Genomic DNA, 16,511 nt, shown 5'->3' with positions numbered 1-16,511 from the left:
CTTTGCAGCACTTTTCTGTCTGCATTAACAGGATGTGAGTGAAAAAGGGGTGGGGGAAGGGAAGAAAGGGCTAAGAATCACACAGGTTTTAGATCATCTTAACATTTATTAAACTTGATACTTTAAATGTGAAATCTGTGTTCAACAAGCCAGAACTAAATGTTCCTGTTTGCAAATAACTTTGTGTTCATTAGGCTCTGAGTAGCGTCAGGCCTCCTCAGGGACATCTAAAGCCACCATGGGTGCTGGACTTTGAGGAAGAAAGAAGTGGTTTCAGATTCTGCTTCTGACATTGACTGGCTATGTGACTATGCTCGGACCAGTTCATCTCTCTGAGTTAATATACTGCTAGAGACACTGGGCCATGCCAATGTTAGTAGTATTATCATAAATAAAACCAGAAGGCCAGAGAGAAACTGCAACTAAAAAGAAGGCTGGGTTCAAAGTTTACCTTGAAGAGGCAGTGCAGGAATTGGCAGAGTTGTCATCATCACACCGCTAAAGGCAGTAAGAACCATCATCTGATGGGACACTGGTTACTCAGCTTTACAGGGTTCATGATGACTAAAATCAGAAAGATCATTAGGAACATAATTATAGCTTAGTAGCCAAAGAACTATGGCAGGAAAATGAAAAAGTGTTGGAATATACACAAACACACATATGGAGAAGTGTGTGTGTGTATATATGTACATACATATACATACATGTACGGATCTAGAGAGAGAGGGAGATCATACATATTGGCTCATAGATAGATGATATATGCCTGTGATATACAATACATATGACATGATATATCCATACAGAGGATTGCATATACATGTGTATATATGCACATACGTGATCTGATATGTGATCTCTTTAAAGATATGGATAGTTCTCCATGTATGTGTATAATTCAGTTAGATCAGGTGTAAATTGATGCAGAGAATCAGAACTAATGCAGTCCTTTTGTATGAGAGAGAGAGAGAGAGAGTGAGAGAGAGAGAGAGGGAGAGATTTATATATTGGCTTATCTATTTGATATATACAAATATGTCCATACATAGGATCACATATATGTATGTACGTATCCATGTGTGTAACATAGCTATACATTGAATGTGCATATTTCATATGTATGTTTATACAATCCAGTGTGATCTCTTTAGATACAGATACTTCTCCATATATGTGTGTGTATAATTTAGTTAGATCAGGTCTAAATTGACACAGAGACCTAGAACAAATCCAGTCCCCTTATTTTACATCTGAGGAAACTGAGCCCCTCCCCCCAAAAAATTTGAGATTTACTCAAGATCATACAGCTAGTAAACAGAAGCAGGATTTGAACCCAGATCCTGACACCATGCTGCCTGTAGATATTCTGTGCAGAAGTTGACAAAATATTCCAAATCAAGTCTCCAAACCCAGCACAAATATGCATTGATACCTGGCAATTTCGGGGCAAATGTGGATTCAGGGAAGCAGGATATAAAGCAATATTTTAAAGTATGTTTTGAGATTAAGAAAGAGGACAAAGTGTTGTAGACTACATGTGCCCATGGGTCATAAATGCTTAATTCGAAAAGAGAGTTTAAAGGCATTGAGGGTGGCAAACCCCAGACAACATCATAAAAAAGCAAATTGACTGTATCATTCTAGACAGGGAATGACTAGTTGTGGCTATGTTTCTGAATTGGCTCTCTGTGTGCCGTCAGACTGCTGACCGGTTACATCAGATTTTAATTGACATCAAATTTAAAGAAAAGATAAAAGGTAAGAAGATAGTGTGTGTAATCACAACAGCTCCTGCCTGACCTATCCAAACAAGCTAATAAACTGTAAAAATTAGAAACAAATGAAGGAAGAGACATTGATGCTTATTATCACCATTTCATACATAAGTAATTGATGTAAAGCAACTGACACAAAAAGGTGGGGTCAAAGTAGCCCCCAAACCACCTCAATGAGCAAATAGTTGCCTCTGCTTGGCAAGAATGTGAGCAGTAAAGGTCAGCATTTGTTTAGATTATAAACACATTTGTAAAACATGGAAGAGAGATGGGCTGAGCCAAGATGGCAGAGGAAAGGCAGGGACTCACCTGAGCTTTCCCCCAAATACCAAATACCTTTAAATAATGACTTTCAATAAATTCTAGAGCAGCAGAACCCACAAAAAGATGAAGAAACAATTTTCCAGCCCAAGACAACTTAGAAGATTGGCAGGAAAAGTCTGTTGCATCAAGGTGAGAGAAGAGCACAGTCCAGCACAAGCTGCACCAGCTCAGACCAGGCCCCAGCAAACCCAGAACAGGCCTCAGGGCAACTGAATCACTGGCGGCAATGGCAGCTTCCAGACCTCTCAGCCCACATATGGCAAAGAAAATTTAGAGGGTCAGCAGGAAAGGTGTTTCAGGGTGAGAGAGGAGCCCAGTCCAGTGCAAGCCACACCAGCACAGCCCTAGCCCCAGGAAACCAGGAGCAGGCCTTGGGACTGACTCAGTCAGTAACAATAGCAGCTACTTCTGGAGCTCTCAGTCCGCAGACAGTAAGATTAAGTCAGGAGATTACAGGGGTCTCTTTGTGAGCACTGAGGCAGGACTCTGTTGCTTTGCTCATACTTGGATCTGGGTTGTAGTCCTGGGCGACAGACCTAGGGCAAGGAGGAGCAATAATACACCAGAGCTTGCAGGCCACAATGAAGCAGGGAGCCTCTCCAGGGCATAAAAGAATGCTTGTGGTTGCTTACAGACTAGAGCACAGTCCAGGAGAGAACTAAACACTTCTCCTTGGACCATACCACCTTGGAAGAACTGAAAACTTAGGTCCCTAGAAGTATCTCTGAAAACAGCTGCACAAAACCCTTGAAGCTTGGGACAGTGTTCCCTCTATCCTGGGAGCAGAGCCCTACTTTAACTTGCCTTAAAAGTTAAGTAATAGGCTGGAAAAAAATGAGCAAACAACAGATAAAAGATTCTGACCATAGAAAGTTACTGTGGTGACAAGGAAGATCAAAACACACACTCAGAAGAAGATAAAACTAAAATTCCTATATCCAACTTCCAAGAAAAATATGAATTTGTCTCAGGCCATGGAAGAACTCAAAAAATTTTTGAAGTAAGAGAGGTAGAATAAAAATGGTAAAAGAAATGAGAGTAACATAAGAAAATCATGAAAAAGGAGTCAACAGCTGGGTAAAAGAGATGCAAAAATAAAAATACCAAAGAAATTAACACCTTACAAAACAGACTGGGCCAAATGGTAAAGGAGATACAAAAAGCCAAAGAGGAGAAGAATGCCTTAAAATGCAGAATTTGCCTAGTGGGAAAAGAGGCACAAAAATTCACCGAAGAAAAAAACTCCTTAAAAAATAGAATTGGCCAAATGGAAAAGGAGGTACAAAAAGCTCACTGAAGAAAATAATTCCTTCAAAATTAGAACTGACAAATGGAAGCTAATGACTTTATGAGACATCAAGAAACAATCAAACAAAACCAAAAGAAAGAAAAATTTGAAGACAATGTGAAAGCTCTCATTGGAAAAAAAACAACTGACCTGGAAAATAGGTCCAGGAGAGATAATTTGAAAATTATTGGACTGCCTGAAAACCATGGGTCAAAAAAAGTCTTTTCAGGAAATTATCAAGGAAAACTGCCCTGATACTCTAGAACCAGACGGTAAAATAAAAATTGAAAGAATCCACCAATCGCCTTCTAAAAGAGATCCCAAAATGAAAACTCCTATGAAAATTATAGCCAGATTCCAGAGCCCCCAGGTGTAGCAGCAAGCACCTGGCGCATCCAGGATGACCTGCTAGCAAAGGTTCTTAGATCTGCTTTTCTAGGAGAGACTGCTCAAAAAGGGGTTAACAGTCCTACTTTTAATTACATTCACAGTTCAGGGGAAGGGTCAGCACCCGAAACGTCAGAGAAAACACAAGCAGAGAAATCAGCACAAAGACCAACACATGGGGCTCTTAACGGCCTGAACCAAAGCAATATTGCTATATGCTTTACATATACCGCTGGATCGAGGGAGCCTTTACATCTGAGCGATCAGGGAATTCTGAACATACGGCTACTCAGAGTCTCAACCAGGGAATCAAAAGATCCTTTTTGTAAGCAAACCCCCAAAGCAAAATACCAACTCAGAGTATATACACACTTCTCAGAATCAGAAGGCATCACCATCTTTGTGACTCAGTGCCTAGTTACCTTAGTACCAAAAGGTGTGAAAGCCTTCCTGCAAGCAAGCCTCTCCTAAGCAAGATTCCCTTAATGGGCTCCACATGAGGCCTATTAACAGGCAGGAAGATCTTCATATCCAATTAACATTACACCAGGCCATAAGAAGATATTGCAAACAACCAGAAAGGGAGCCAGTCAGGATAACATAAGATTTAGCAGCTTCTACATGAAGGAATCAGACGGTTTATAACATGATATTCCAGAGGACAAAGGAGCTAGGATTACAATCAAGAAACACCTATCCAGCAAAACTGAGTATAATCCTTCGAGGGGAAAAAATGAAATAGAGGACTTTCAAACATTCTTGATGAAAAGACCAGAGCTGAATAGAAAATTTGACTTTCAAATACAAGACTCAAGAGAAGCACATGAAGGTAAACAGGAAAGGGAAATCATAAGGGACTTAATAAGTTTAAACTGTTTACATTCCTACATGGGAAGAGGTATGTTACTCATTAGGACTTTCTCATTGTTAGGGCAGTTAGGAGTATATCTAGACAGAGGGCACAGGTATGAAGTTAATATGATATCTAAAAAAAAATAAAATTAAAGGGTGAGAGAGGAATGTACTGGGAGAAGGGGAAAGGCAGAGGTAGAAAAAAGAGACAAGAAAAAACTTTTACAGTGGAGGAGAAGACGGGGGACAGGGAGTGAGTGACCCTTACTCTCATCAGAATTGGCTCAAAGAGGGAATAGCATACACACTCACTTGCATATAAAAGTCCATCTTACCTATAGGAAAGTAGGAGGGGAAGGAGATAAGAGAAGGGGGTAGAACAGAGGACTTAGTCAGAAACAAACACTTTTGAGGAAGGACAGGCTAAAAGGAAAGAGAGAATAGAATAAAGAGGGGAAGAGAATAGGATGGAGGGGAATACATTTAGCAATAGTAGCTGTGAAAAAATTTTGAAGCAAGTTTCTCTGATAAAGGCCTGATTTCTCAAATATACAGAAAACTGAGTCAAATTTATAAAAATAAGAACCATTCCCCAATTGATAAATGATCCAAAGATAAGATCACTTTTCAGATGAAGTAATCAAAGCTATCTATGGCCATACCAAAAAAAAATGCAAACATTTCTGAGGTACTGCCTCATACCTACTAGCTTGGCTAATAGGACAGAAAAGGAAAATGACAGCTATAGGAGGTGATATGAGAAAAGTGGGACATTAATCCACTGTTGGTGGAGTTGTGAACTAATTCAACCATTCTGCAGAGCAATTTGAAACTATGCCTGAAGGGCTATAAAACCCTGTACACCCTGTAACCTAGTAATACCACTACTAGGTCTGTATCCCAAAAGAGATAAAAAACAAAAAGTAAAAGGGCATATATGTGCAAAAATATTTATAGCAGCTCTTTTCTGGGGGCAAAGAATTGGAAATTGAGGGGATGCCCATCAATTGGGGAATGGCTCAATAAATTGTGGTATTTGATTATAGTGGACTACTACTGTGCTATAAGAAATTATGAGCAGGATGCTCTCAGAAAAACCTGGAAAGACTTGCCATGGACTAATGCAAAGCAAAATGTACTGTATATAAAGTAACAGCAATATTGTAAGGTGACAATCAGCTTTGAATGACTTAGCTATTCTCAGCAATACAATGATCCAAGACAAACCTGAGACTTATGATTAAAAAATGCTATCCATCCCCAGAGAAAGAACTGATGGTGTCTGAATACAGATTAAAGCATACTTTTTTTTATTTTATTTTTCATGAGGTTTGTTTTTAGGCACAGAATAAAAGTGCTAGCAAGTGTTATCAAGGAAGGAAAGCTTTGTGAATAGGTCAGCCCAGTGAAAGCTTATATATTGGAACCTGAAAGACCAGGTCTTTTCACCGGAAGTTTTTCAGTGACTGATGCATTTTTCTGGCCACAAACAAAGCTGCAAATATGAAGGCCATTGTAGGGTTGAGATCTAAATGGACCCACATTGATGAAATGAATGATTCTTGAAACATTAAATATCCCCCTACAAAAAGATCCTAATGTCATGTTGACTATTTGTTGTGAGTCACAAAAATCATATCATTTCAGAGTTGGGAAGGTCCTCAAAGACCATCTAGTCCAGCCTATATTCTAACAAGAATCTCCTATATAAAATAACCAACAAGTGGTCACTTAGCTTTTCCTAGAAGGACTTCCAGTGAGGATAAACCCACCGTCTTCTGCGATAGTCCATTCTACTTCTGGATAGCTCTAACTTGGGGAAAGTTTTTCCTTCTATTGTGTCAAAATTTGCCTCTTTGAAAGTTCCATCAGATGCTCTTAGCTTTGCTCTCTGGGACCAAAGAGAATGTAGCTAATCCCACTAACAAGTGAAAGGCTTTCTAACCACTATCATGTCCTTCCTCATGCCCTCGCCTTCTCTTCTCCGAGGTAAATATCTCCAGTTACTTCAACATATCCTCTTATGGCACTGTCTTAAGACCCTTGATTGATCCAGGCCAACTCAAAAAGCATTTATTAAGCACTAGACATGTACAAGAGGTGGGACAGACAGTCCCAAGGTAAATAATGATGGCAGCCTTCTTGAAGAAGAAGCTAGTTTCAGTAATCCTAATGTTGTAAAGGGAATTCTTGATCATGTTCAGGCAGGTGACCTCTTTGCTCCTTCCACCTCAGAGATTCTGTGATTATTACCAAGCTTTCTGGCTCTGAAGCTTTGAATGCTTTCTTCTTCAACTCCCATTGTACAATTCTCTCCTTCAGGTTGCATATCAGAGCCATCTGTTTAGCCCCATGGCAAAACCAGAGAGTTGGGGTTAGCAGAGAGTACTGAGTATAGAGTTCCCATTAAAAAAGACCAGAGTCATATTTTTCCCTTCTTCTCCCGAGAGTAGATCACAGTCAGGAAGTCTTTGAAGGAATGGTGTCTATGATGTGCTAATGTCTGCAAAGGTTTCATGTGTGAATGGCTGCATGCTCAAGGGAATTGTAGACTTTCAAAGAAAGGGTTGTGGGCCTTGTTTCATAGATTTTGGAGTGACTTTATTTACAGTATGTATTGATTTGTGTAGTGGAAATAATACTGGATTTGAAGTCTCAGGCCCCATGTCCAGATCACCTGAGTGACCTTGAGTCAAATCCCTTCCTTTTTCTGGGCTTCAATTTCCTCCTCAGTAAAAGGAGATTAAATTAGATAAGTGGTTCTCAAATCACAGTCCAAGGAATCCTAGGGATCTCTTAAGACTCTTTTAGGAGGTCCACCAAATCAAAATTATTTTCATAATACAAAGATGTTTTATAATATGACAAGTTTCTAACATGGCAAGTATCAATTGATGTAATCCACATAAACAAGATCTCTTTTGATGGAGGTCCTCAATATTATATTTAAGAGGGTAAAGGAACCCTGAGACTAAAAAGTTTGAAAACCATTAGATTGGATGGCCTCTAACATCCCTTCCAGCTCTAAATCTTTGATCCTATAGTCTCGCTTATTGTGTTAATTTTCTTGAGGTATAAACAGTGATATTATAGGGAGTAGTGATATAATGAAAAGAGGGCAAGGCTATGAATCTGGAGACCCGAGTCCAAGTGCTTCAGGTTTCTAACATTTATTAAGTATGTAGCCTTAGGCAAATGATTTCAATTCCTTGACCCTCAGTTTCTTCATCTTTGAAATGAAAAAGGGTAGGAAAGATTATGCTTGTACATATACCTCCCTTATAGAATGGTTGAGAAAACTGCTTTGGGTAAACATTACTGTTTTTCATTATTATTGCAAAGGCATAGAGAGACAGACCCCAAGTCCTAGTCTGGTTCAAGCTGTAAGAAAAATTGAATATGGCAATTCCTAACACAATCCTTGTGGCCATGGCCAAAACTGACAACTACAGCTGAAGCCAGAAAAGAAGCCAGATAATTTCCATGTAGGGCTGCTAAGTGGTGCAGTGGATAGAATACCAGGCCTGGAGTCAGGAAGACCCAAGTTCAAGTTTGTCCTCAGATACTTACTAGTTCTGTGACCCTGGTCAAGTCCCTCAATCCTGTTTGCCTCAGTTTCTTCATTTATAAAATGAGCTGGAGAAGGAAATGGCAAACCACTCTAGTATCTTTGCCAAGAAAGCCCCACATGGGGTCATGAAGACTCAGACACAACTGAAACGACTGAATGACAAAAAGTTCCCCTGTGCTTAAAAAGTGATTTTCATAGGATTATAAATTGAGAATTTGGAGGGCCTTTGGTTTACTCTTACACTCTATTTCCTTCCACATACTCCACAATTCTGTGACGCTGGCTTCCATGCTCTTCATCACCCAAAACGTTCCATCTCCCATCTCCATGTATTTTCACTGGCTCTCTCCCATGCCTACAATGCTCTCCCTCCTTGTCTCTCCCTTCTGAATTCCCTGGCTTCCTTCAAATCTTAGACAAAATCTTACCCTCTACAATAACCCTTTCCTGTTGCTCCTTAATGTTAGTACCTTCCCTCTGAGACTACCTCAAATCTATCCTTTCATTGTTTCTGCATCATTATTATTGCATGTTGTCTCTCAAACTCCTTCAAGATGAGGACTGTTTATGTTTCTTTCTATCCCCAGCATTTAGCATGGAATCTGGCATATGGAGGCTTAATAAATACTTCTTGACTTTTGACTTGTCATCTTAGAGGTCACCTAATCCAACCATCACACAGCTAGGTGGCTCAGTAGTTAGAGTACTAGGCCTGGAGTCAGGAAGACCTGAGTTCAGTCCACCTCAGATACTTACACTGTCCATCAAAAACAGCCTTGTGAGATAGGTATAGAGACAGTTTCATCCCCATTTTATAAATGAGGAACAAAATCCTCCTCTGTTATGCCGTTGTGGCGTGGAGGTAGCCTTGGGAAAAGGGCAAGCCTTAGTAGGTCCCCTTAAGAAATGGTTTCAAACTTTGAGTATGAGCCTAGAAATATGCTCTGTTGTTTAAGAACCTGTCGAGTGTGAAAAGTCTCACCAACAAAGGGTTGGCCATTAGCACTTTAGTCACAGGAAGCTCATGGAACCATTAGGATGTGGGGGGAGGTGTGATCTTTATAGGTGGAAGAAGTACTTGTATTGATGAAATCACAGGTTATTTACAGTGTCAAAGGTCATAGTTGTGGAAACTTGAGTCCCAAATAGTGGGGGTGACTTGCCTGAGTCTCTAGCTTAAGAGCCAGTACCAGTACTTGTGTTCACATCGCCTGATCTCCAGATCTTGTAAAGAACTATATTTAACACCATTGCCTCGTATGGGTGTTTAATTCACCTGGTGACTTACAAGAGTGATTATTCGAGGTTCCTCAAGTGGGAAATAGAGTAGATGCCTTTGGAGCTAGTGAGTAATCAGTGACTAGCTAGTAAGAAAACTCTAGATAGTAAGGGCAGTGTTACCTCGGCCTGATTTGAACCAACAAGGAAAAATTAGTTTCTGTAGTAGAGATAATAGAAACTTTAGAAAGGAAATCACCACTCTTACCTTGGAATCCTTGATAGAGAAGGAGATAAAGGCTATTCATAATCTGATATTCACCATAGATTTTTGAGAGAATGGATTTCAAAATGTTCTAAAAAAGAATCAATAGAAGGCCAAGGAGGAGTTATGCCATGGGGAAAGTATATCCACCTCTGTATTGAGAAGTGATGGACGCAAGATGCAAAATGGGACATATTTTTTAGATATGGCCAACACTGGGGATTTGCGTTGCTTGACTATGCTTATTTGTTACAGGGTTTGTTTTTTTTTGTCTTTTACAAAGTGGGGGTGGTGGAACGGAGATAAAGCAAATTCTTGTTAATTAAAAAAAGAAAAAAAGAATTTTATTTTTTAAAGAATAGATAGGTAAAAGATGTCATGGCCTAAAATTCCACACCAAAGGTAACCAGGAAGGGATGGGAAGCTTTCAAGAATGAAATTGTATAACAACAAGAATGTAAAGAAAAAACTTTGAAAGACTTAAGAACTTTAATCAATATAATAACCATTCATGATCCCAGAGGATAAATGATGAAGCATGTCAGGCACCTCTTAACAGAGAGGTAATGAATACAAGGTGCAAAATTGGACATACGTTTTTGAAAATGGCGAATGTGGATATTTGTTTTGCTTGACTATATATTATTTGTTGCAAGGGTTTTTCTTTTCTTTTTGGAAGGGGAGGAGGAAGTGAGAGGAAGAGAAGGAAAAGGGGTAGAATTCCCCCCAAAAAACTGAGAAGAGAAGGAACCCCAAATGAGCAGTACAGCTTTGAAAGTTACATATTGAATGTATTATACTTAAAAAGAAAATCAAGTGCTATATAATATGGAGAGAATCTCAGCTTCGTGTACAATCTCTTCTACAATGTACATGGAAATGTTCATTTTATTGGGAATTTGTTAAGTTCATAATTTTAAAAATGAAATTCTGAAGACACAAAGAGAAACAATTCAGAACAAATGGGAAGCAGCATGGTCCAGTGGAAGGAACTACAGTAATCCAGCCAGGAAGTAATGAGGCCTTGAACTGGGGTGCTTGTTGTATAAGTGGTGAAGAGATGATTTATATCCTAGATATAAAGATATGGGCATAGACATGACAGGGTTTGGCAACAGATTGGATATGTGGGGTGTGTCAGTGAGAAGTCGAAGATGACACTGAGGTTGCGAATCCATATGACTTAGAAGAAAGGTAGTGCCTTCAACAGTAATAGAGATATTTGGAAGAAGGGTGTGTTGGGCAGTGCTGTTTTCCTTTGTTCTCAAAGAGGGCCATGATGTCAGGGAGGTGATGCCATGGCATGCAAGTGAATTGGACTTAATTGAGGGAAGGCTATGCAAAGTCACCAGCCTCACTTTCTCCTCCAGAGCCATCTGGGTTCAGTGGCCACATATGGATCAGGACAAGTGGGGATGGCTTAGGAGGCAGTGGAAGACCTTGGCCTTTTCAAGGTCTTTAACAGGTCTCAGTTTGACCAAGGCAGTGGTTGGGTAATGAAGGAGAAGGGGAGTGATGATCCCTGTTCTGGACATGAGTTTGAGCTGCCTACATGATATCAAGCTTAAGATAAGGAAAGATCCCTAATGAGTAGGGCTGTTCAGAAGAGGAATAGGCTACCTTGAAAGGTAGCAGCTTTCCCATCACTAATGGCCTTTAAGGTCCCTACCACCTCTAGAGCAATGATCCTGTTGCCTGTCAGTATCTTTGGGTTTTTTGTTTGTTTTCATTCTAGCTCTTGGCTGTATTAGGTATGGGCGTGGTTGCCTAAAAGTTTAGTTTTTCCAAGGTGAGGTGGCATACTTCCAGAGGGTGGAAGTCTTTTAGGAGTTACATTCAAAAAAATCCATAAAATCATATAATCCCAGAGTTAGAAGAAATTTTAATACCATCTACTCTAATACCTACCTGAAACAGGTTTACCTCCTTACCAGGGGTTCCTTACCTTTTTATAGCATAAACCCCTTTGGCAGTCTGATGAAACCTATGGATTTCTTCTCAAAATAATGCTTCATAATGCATAAAATAAAATATATAGGATTATAAAGGTAATTAATCATACTGAAATAGTTATCAAAATATCAAAAGTTCCAAGTTCATGGACCCCACCCTTGAAATCTATCCAGTGACCACTTCAGGGTGTTGTGGACCCCAGGTTAAGAGCCCTACTCTCTGATAGCTCCCACAAAGAGTTGTAAATGCTAAGCCCATGGGTGGGGAGGAGGTGGAGAGAATTCAGAGGGATGGAGCTACATGGTCACCTAACCTCTGCTTCCAATGATAGGGATATCTGACCCCTGTTATTCCAATGTGCTGGTACCTCTTGAAAAGTAGGAGTAGCCTTTATATATCTCAAGTGGTTTGGATGCCAGCTTGTGTTATGGGGGAGGAGTGGTGAGTGGCAGTTGGTAGGAAAAAAGAATAGAGGATGAATGGGATTTCTTGAGGGTCCAATGAGTCACTGCTTATCTCTGGTCACAGACCAGCCAAATTACCATTATAACTCCTTCTCTGGGCCTCAGTTTCCTCTCCTCTAAAATGAGGGCGATTAGGCTGGATGAACAGTAAAGTCTGTCCCAGCTCTAATGTTCTGTGATTTTATGTTATAGTAAATGCCAAACACTGAGTGAGACATGTCGTATTCTTTTCTCTCTAGTTACCCATAAGTGGAGGCTGCCTCTCCCTTGTATCTATCCCAATCATAATGACACTACCCATCAAACCAAGATTCCTGTTTACTCCAGTGAGGAAAACAATATTTCAAAATTTCAAAGATCTATAATTTCTTATGAAATTATAGGAAATTACAAGAAAACAAACTTGTCAAATATCGCACAGCAGGCACTCAAAACATCCTCGGTGTCTCATTAATCTCGAAGATACAGGCAACCCCATCATGATTTTACAGAAACACACAAAGAATGATTTGCCCATCAGTCGGTGTACATGTACTGAGCCCCTTCTGTGTGAGGGTCCTGTGCTGAGTGCCAACTGGGGATAGACAGATAGGAATCCCACACAGTCCCCCTTCTCACAGATGTTAGGAAACAAGATAGAAACATATGAAAAGTTAATTAACTATACAGGAGTTGAATAGCGATAGCATAAGAGATGTGTCATAAGGCAGTATGCGACGAAGTGCCAAAAGTAGGGTACAGAATGTAATGGTGTAGGAAATTCAGGGGAGGGAGAATTTCAGACCTGGGAGGGGCCCTAGAATGATAGAATTTTGAGGGATGATAGAGCTGGCAGGGACCTTAAAATCAAAGAACATAGTTTGTCATCTCTGGAAGGAACTTTAGGATTACAGATTAATAGAATATTAGAACTGGAAGAGACCTAAGAAATCCCTAGTCTAGACTCTTCATTTCACGCATGAAGAAACCAATGATCCTACTGTGGGCTGAGGTGGTATTTGGTTGTTGTTGTTATTTAAAAATGGGGTTTGCTTTGGGACTGAAATGGATGGATAGGAACAGGGGTGTGCTGGTAAATGTTTAACAACCAGCTTTCAGGGGTGGGGGGTGGGGAATGTATTCATGACACACTTTTTAAGTTCAATCGATATCATTAATTACCCCCTTATCACTTTCTTATCTCTAGATAGTCAACAAAACAATAAATTAAGTGCTGATTTATAGGTTTGCTAATTTCCAAGGTACAAATGCTCATACTGAAAATATGACAATGGGCTCTCAGGGCTATTCAGATTGGCTCCAGCATCCCCAGGGCAGGAGAGGCAGTTTGGTACAGTAGGAAAGATCTTTGGTTTGCGAGGTAGGACATCATATTGCAATGACCCATGGAGCTGGGGTAAGTGAAGTAAGCCTGAGTAAGAACTAGCTCGGGTTCAAGGATCTGGACAGTCTAAAAACAGATGTGGTGGCTTAAGGGAAGCTGTAAGAACTATTCTTTATTTGATTCCATTCCATTCAACTCATGTTTATCCAGCACCTACTATGTGCCAGATCCCAATCCTAGGTGCTACAGAAACAAAAAGAAAACACTCCCTGCCTTCCTGGAGCTTACCTTTTACTTGGGGAGGGGCAGAAGAGCTATGTGTACATAGGGAGGTGAGGAATGTGAAATAAATGCAGAATAATTGTGAGGAGGGAGAATGAGAAGAGCATTCTCAGATCAGCATGCACTGTCTCGTGTGGATGTAAGAATCTCAAATAGGCCACATGACTTTGGGCAGCCCAAGTTCTCCCTCTGGGTCTCCCTATTTTAAAATGAGCTGCGTGAACACGATGCTTTCAAACTCTGAAGTTCTGTAAGTCTGAGCTAACATTCTGTGTTCTTCACAGAGAGTCACATGGGCTGGGACAGAAAACTTTCCCAATTTGGTCAGCCTTACTGGACCTCACACTCTCCTGGTATAGCCTTTGAGAGATCATGATGAGACATTAGCATAAGATTTGAGTGGGATGTGGTTGGACTACTTATCTCACTTTAATAAGGAAAAAAAAAAACAATATGGGTAATTCCAAAAGACCACTGTTAGGTGCTAGAAACAGAAATATTTGGACAGATTTACTGGAGAAAAAATGGTTCTGTTTCTCTCCAGATGTGTCCCTCTTCCCCTGCAGACAATTGCCTGTACACCTGAATGAATTCTCCCGGGCAGCAGCAATGAGGGAGTATAATTACCCTTCACGAAGGGGCTGGATGCCTTAATCATCCTGTTATTCCACATTAACTTTATGATCCTTGGCTAAGCCAGAAAGGCCCCACTCACATTGTTTAAATTAATTCCGATTGCCCACCTCTGTTTACAATTGTAAGCTGGAGTGGTTTGGTCCAATTAGTTAAATAAACAGCAGCTCCTTTCCAGCCAGTGATGAATGAAAAAATAGAAGCATTTAATTGGAGAGTGTGCTACACCTGTTCATTCCAATGTGTATTCTCTTGTGGCCATTTAAAGGAAAGGATAGGCTAGATAACTTTTTCTATTTTTCATAGAATGTGATAAATGCTGTGGGAGATATTAGGGAAGACTAAGGGAGTCCTGTGCTCCAGATGCTCACGGTGCCAGGGAGACGAGGCACATACTAGACATGATCAAATAGTATTCTAAGGCCTTGCTCTGAACCCTGTGGGGTATAAAAAGAAAAATGATACATAGTCCCTGCTCCTTTGGGGATTGTGGTTTGGTTGTTAATAAGACTCCTAGGAAAACGATTAAATAAATAAGGGATTAGACTTGTTCTTAGGCCCAGAGGGAAGAACTGGGTCCAGTGAGTGGAGGTTACAGTGTTTGGGTTTTTTTTTTAGTTTGATATAAAAAAAATAACTTCCTACCAATTCAAACAAAAGCAGAATGAGCTATCGAGGAAGTAAAGATTTCCCCATCATGGATGTATTTGAGCAGAGAGCAAAAGACCACTTGTAGTAGATTTTACGGAAGAGGATTTCTTTCTTTCTTTTGTTCCTTTTTGAAATTTTTTATTCATATCTTTTTTTTCCACATCACCACAATTTCTCTTCGGTGCCTTTCCCTCTCCCAGAGAACCATCCCATATAACAAATAACATCTTAAAGACAAAAAGAGAAAAAAAATCAGTGTAATTGCTCAGTAGTGAAAAAGTCTGATATGTCCAATGTAGAGCACTGATGGAACTCTCCCCTCTACAGAGCGGTCTTCCTTGGAGCCAGACTTGCTCTTTGCAACTTTACAACATTCACTTATTTTTATGAGTGGGATTGGTCCTTCCATTTTTTTTTAATTTCTTTATTTATTTTTAGTTTACCACACACGGCTCCACATAGTTTTGAGTTCCAGACTTTCTCCCCTCCCTCCCCAAGATGGCATGGAATCCCATACAACTGTCATGTATAACTTCGCATTGAATTAATTTATGCACTAGTCAAGTCGCGGAGAAGAACCCCGACCAATGGAATGAATCACGAAATGGGTTCATGATTTGGGAGTAAAGGCTGATACTCTAAGTAATTTGGGAAAGCAAGGAATAGTTTACTTATCAGATTTGTGGAAAAGTAGGGAATTCATGACCCAACAAGAGATGGAGAGCATTACAAAATGCAAAATAGATAATTTTGATTATGTTAAATTGAAATGTTTTTGTACAAAAAAAGCCAATGTAACAAGAATTAGGAGGGAAGCAGAAAATTGGGAGAAAATCTTTGCAACTAGTATCTCTGATAAAGGCCTCATTTCTAAAATATACAGGGAGCTGAGCCAAATATATAGGAATACAAGCCATTCCCCAATTGAGAAATGGTCAAAGGATATGAACAGGCAGTTTTCAGAGGAAGAAATTAAAGCTGTCTACAGGCATATGAAAAAATGCTCTGGATCACTACTGATTAGAGAAATGCAAATCAAAACAACTCTTAGATACCACATCTCTCCTGTCAGATTGGCTAAAATAACAAAACAGGAAAATGATAAATGCTGGAAAGGATGTGGGGAAATTGGAACATTGTTGCATTGCTGGTGGAGTTGTGAGCTGATCCAGCCATTTTGGAGAGCAGTTTGGAACTATGCCCAAAGGGCTATAGAAATGTTCATACCCTTTGACCCAGCAATACCACTTCTAGGGTTGTATCCCAAAGAAATCACACAAGCGGGAAAAGGACCCATATGTACAAAAATATTTATAGCAGCTCTTTTTGTGGTAGCCAAGAATTGGAAATCAAAGGGATGCCCATCAATTGGGGAATGGCTGAACAAGCTGTGGTATATGAAGGTGATGGAATACTATTGTGCCATAAGAAATGGGGATGATGCAGACTTCATAACAACCTGGAAAAACCTACACGACATAATGCTGAGTGAGCGGAGCAGAGCCAGGAGAATGTTGTGCA

This window comes from Trichosurus vulpecula, chromosome 3 (assembly GCF_011100635.1).
Source record: "Trichosurus vulpecula isolate mTriVul1 chromosome 3, mTriVul1.pri, whole genome shotgun sequence".
NCBI classification, from domain to species: domain Eukaryota; kingdom Metazoa; phylum Chordata; class Mammalia; order Diprotodontia; family Phalangeridae; genus Trichosurus; species Trichosurus vulpecula.
Note: the sequence above shows the minus strand (reverse complement) of the source record.